General features: G+C 41.4%; 1 pseudogene; it reads right to left on the bottom strand.

The window, feature by feature from the left end:
- Positions 1–3,980: 3,980 nt before the first annotated feature.
- Positions 3,981–4,374, bottom strand: LOC110591505 (annotated as a pseudogene).
- Between the last annotated feature and the right edge of the window lie 371 nt (positions 4,375–4,745).

The raw sequence follows: 4,745 nt of genomic DNA, 5'->3' as shown, positions 1-4,745 counted from the left end.
AGTGAGATTCTGAAAGCAGAACAAACAAGCAAACAAAAATAAACCAAAAAAGACTGCTAACCAATATATGAAGGATATTCTATGGGGGCAGCTTGGGAGATCCACGTCCAAATCACCAAACACAGAACCTTGCACATAGAGCTACATGTGTTATGTACCTATAACATATATAGTAATAAGTGCTTTCTGATTGGTTTATTGCTGAAAGGATTCTATCTTACTTTTTAACTGATATTATTCGTAGTCAATGGTAGAAAATTGTGGTAGTACATACAGAACATTGTATCCTAAACATAATGGTTACTGTAATGTCTGAGACAAATTTATTTTGAAATTTGTGTATTTTGTAGTTTTTTTAAACCAATAAATAACATTAAGTCACTTTAGAATCTTAAATAAACCATTTTTTTAAAGGTAGTACTCTCATTTTTAGTAATCCAAGTGGTCTCCTTTCAGAGTTGCATTGAAAGATGGAAAATTAATTTGCTTGACTCCTGAGGATGTATTATTAGAAAGACTGAAGACAGGTACACCACATGCCAAACTTCCTGAGGCAAAGTTTTTCTTCTTAAGTAGATTGATATTTAAATAAAAGCTGTGCTATAGATTTGAATGAATCGTGACTATACCTTTTATGTAATGTGGAATGTCCTGTTACAATTATCCCTACTAAACATGGAAGTGATTAAAATGGCTTAAGTTATCTTACGCAGATCAAAGCATAGGTATTTTAGCTATGAGGAATTTTGAGCAAAATTTCCTTTTTTTCCTCCCCCTTGGGAGGAAATCCTTTAACTATAAGAAGTGTTGCTGGAAGTCCAACTTCAAGCACAGCTGACAAATCACTGGGGAGAACTGGGAAAATGAGGGCAGCCTAGGGTTGAAGTGCAAGTATGCATTTGGGAGGAGGAGGGGGGGCCAGCAGAGAAGCGTAGGAAAACAACACTGTGACAGGGACACCACCAATAAAAGGTACACTGTTAAGCCAGCTGCCACCCTGAGACATCGACTGAGCTCCTCCAGCAGGTGCTCCTGGAGGAAGATCTGAGTGATGCACCTCCATGGTTCAGACAAGAAGCATCAGATTCGGGAATCCCAACAAATCCCAACAAATCACATGCAGGACAAACAAAAATAATTCCTAAACTTACCACGGTGTAGCAGAACATTAGAATATGGAGGACTAAGAGAAGATCTTATAATCAATGTGTGTAATCTTCTGTGGATCAATGCTCCAGGGAAGAGGCACAGACAGACCAGTTCATCCAGTCTCAGGATAGTACATAACACAATCACCCAACTGCCAAGTCCATTATAAAACTGGAGTGATCTGGATCTGGGTTTTATTTTGTTTCTAAAATAAATGCAAGTACTGTGACTTTTTAGAGCTCATTTTCTATTTAGTGAGTGGTAAGTTTACAATAGAAGACTAATCATCAAAATCTTGTGTTAGTCACAAAATCCGTTTTGGGATGGTTTCTCTATTTTCTGGAGGACTAGAGTGGAAGCAAGGGTTAGTAGGCTGTTGGTTGAATTATTTGACTAAGTTTAGCTTACTTGCTTTTGTGGTGTAATTCTGTATACCTAATGACCCTTGTTCTAATATTCTCACCTGGATTTTTCTATTTAAGCTTAAGTAAGTATTCACTCTGTAACTTTCTAAACACATTAAGAAATATTAAGCCTGTATCACCCTTGGCAATGGTCTTCTTTTTGTATAGTGCTATAGGGAGGTTGTATATGATTAATAGTTTAAAGACTTATTTATTTATCTGAGAGAGAGAAAGAGCCCGTGCTGGGGGAGGGGCAGAGAGAGAAAGAGAAAGAGAGAGAGAGTTCTCAAGCGGACTCCCAGCTGAGCGTGGAGCCTGATGCAGGGCTTGACGTGGGGCTCGATCCCACGACCCTGAGATCATGACCTGAGCTGAAGTCTGGAGTTGGATGCTTAACCGACTGAGCCACCCAGGCACCCCTAGGATTAATAATTTAAATGCAAGTCCTGGTACAGGCATGCTGAATTCACAGATCAGACCTTTAATTGTTATGTGACCTTGAACAAATTACTTAACTGCTTGCAATTTCTGTTTTCTCACTTTGTCCCGATAGAACTCCATGCTCTAGATATATCAAACCACTTCTTGGTTCTCTGAAAATACCATTTTCTGTTCGGGCTCAGGGTCTTAGAGATGCTGCTCCCTGTCACTAGAACATCTTTCACTCCACACCTCCTCGCCGTTTCTTCTGGTTCCTTTTTTACTCATTCTTCAGCTCTTAGTTTATAAATTATCTCCAGGAGGCTTTTTCTGAGGCCTCTAAGTATTAATTAGCTAATGATGTGTCATAATAACAATCACTTCATTTTTACCCTGATTTGCTAGTGAAAGGAAAGAGAAGTCAACTGACTTGCCCAAGGTTATAAAGCCTGTTTGGGGCGGAGCCAAGGCATAGTGCCGGGATTGTTCCATCCCTTTCCTGTCATTACTTCTGCTTCAATGATCACGGCCAGCTCCACCCTGATTGCACCCAATCTGTGGAATGCTGAGCCTTCCCTCCACAAAAAGACCTTCTGTGTGTTTCTGGGGGAGGTGCATTTCTTCTCCATGACATGGTAATTCACCAGGTGCCTCAAACATCCTGACTGCTACCCCTTGCCAGCTCTATGAGCCTTCTTCCCTCACTGGGTCATCAACTGCTTTGATCTTGATCTGGATTGATGCCTATCTCCTGGAGTTTCTCCTTGCTGTTGGTGTTAAAAAGTCACCACCGTACTTTGGTTAGCTCTTTCCAGAGTTCACATGGGGAGCCCACTGCTCCTATGTTTTTCTATTTTGCTTTATAAACAATTCATTTAGGGGTGCCTGGGTGGCTCAGTCAGTTAAGCGTCTGCCTTCAGCTCAGGTCATGATCCAAGGGTCCTGGGGAATCCAGCCCGCTTTGGTCTCCCAGCTCAGCGGGTTGTCTGCTTCTCCCTCTACCCATCCCCCCTCCCCCACTCGTGCTCTCTCTCTCTCTCTCTCTCAAATAAATAAATAAAATCTTTAAAAATATATACAAACAATTCACTTATCTGCCTAAGCTAGGGACATCGGTTTCATCACAGACTGACCCTCTCTCTCTGCTTTGCATCCAACTGGTCTCTGGGTCCTGTAACTTCTACCCCATTAACAAGTCTCGTATGTAATTGTTCCTCTCGATTCTCTGTGAAAATGCCTGAATTATGCCTCTCAGCTTTCACTGCACCATTGATGTAACTTTCTAACTAGTCTCCCAGACCCCCACCTATCCCTTCCAATCGATCTTATTCACTGCAAAATCATTGTTCTAAAGAGCAGATCTTAAAAGGTCATTCTCCTACTTGAGATTCTTCAATGGCTGCCTATCACCTGCAGCCAATATCACTGAGCTTAGGTTGAGTATTACTTTGCTGAGGCTGCCATAACAAAGTACCACAGACTGAGTGGCTTGAACAACAGAAATTTGTTTTTCTTACAGTTCAGGAGGCTAGAAGCCCAAGATCAAGTTGTCCTCAGGGTTTTCTTCTGAAGCCCCTCTCCTTGGTTTGCCGATGGTCATCTTTTCCGAGTATGTTCACATGGTCTTCCCTCTGTCCGTGTCTCTGTCCTTAATCTCCTTTTCTTTTCCTTTTTTTTTTTTTTAAGATTTTATTTATTTGACAGAGAGAGAGACAGCAAGAGAGGGAACACAAGCAGGGGTGTGGGAGAGGGAGAAGCAGGCTTCCCGCTGAGCAGGGAGCCCGATGCGGGGCTCAATCCCAGGACCCTGGGACCATGACCCGAGCCGAAGGCAGACACTTAACAACTGAGCCACCCAGGCGCCCCTTAATCTCCTTTTCTTATGAAACCACCAGTCTTAGTGGATTAGGCCTACCCTAGTGACCCCATTTTAACCTTATATACCTATTTATTTATTTATTTATTTATCCCACTGAGGCATTTTATTTGCACATATGTATTACATCCTTAGAAAAAGAATCCCAGGATTTTCTCTCCTGTGGGTTTTCATCTTGTTTCTTCATGGTCCATGATGGCAGCTGAGGCTGTCGTTCAGTGAAACCAAACTGGCGGGGTGGGAGCAGGTTATTCTGCCATTTTTCTAGATCTTTCAGTTGTACATCAAATCTGGGGCTGATCACTCCACACTTGTTTAACCTTCCCATGAGGTTCACAATAATTTTCCCAGCTCTGTGATCATCAATGATTTCAAATTCGCCAATGTAACATGCTTCATCATCACAGTGAGAAACTAGACGATGACTTTGGAGCATGGCCAAATAAGAACCTGGCATTTGCCTCTCCTTTCAGGAGTGTTAACGCTCTTGAGAACATCTGCTGGGTCATTCACGCGCACCATTATGGCGGCACGGAAAGATGGCCGAAAGAACCTTATTACCTTTTTAAATAGCTTATCTCCAAATAAGGTCACATTCTGAGGTACTGACAGGACTTCAACCTATAAATTTTATCAGGTTCAAAATAACAAGTGGCTTACTCATCTGATTCTCTATAAAAATTCTTATTATTTGTACTCGTGATTGCCTTAAAATACATAAAATACTTAGTTGGCCCAAAAACTGGCCCAGTCTTCCTTGAACCTTTCAAAATTTAATACTCCTCTGGCAGAAAGAGATCTAAATTCCAAACCACTTTTATAATCATTCCATAAATACTTTACTGAACATGCTATTCATCATTCAGAAGCTAAACTTTACACCGAGTAGGTGAACT

This window comes from Neomonachus schauinslandi, chromosome 2 (genome assembly GCF_002201575.2).
Source record: "Neomonachus schauinslandi chromosome 2, ASM220157v2, whole genome shotgun sequence".
NCBI classification, from domain to species: Eukaryota; Metazoa; Chordata; class Mammalia; order Carnivora; family Phocidae; genus Neomonachus; species Neomonachus schauinslandi.
The sequence above is the reverse complement of the archived record's forward strand: the minus strand, read 5'-3'. Positions and strand labels throughout refer to the sequence as shown.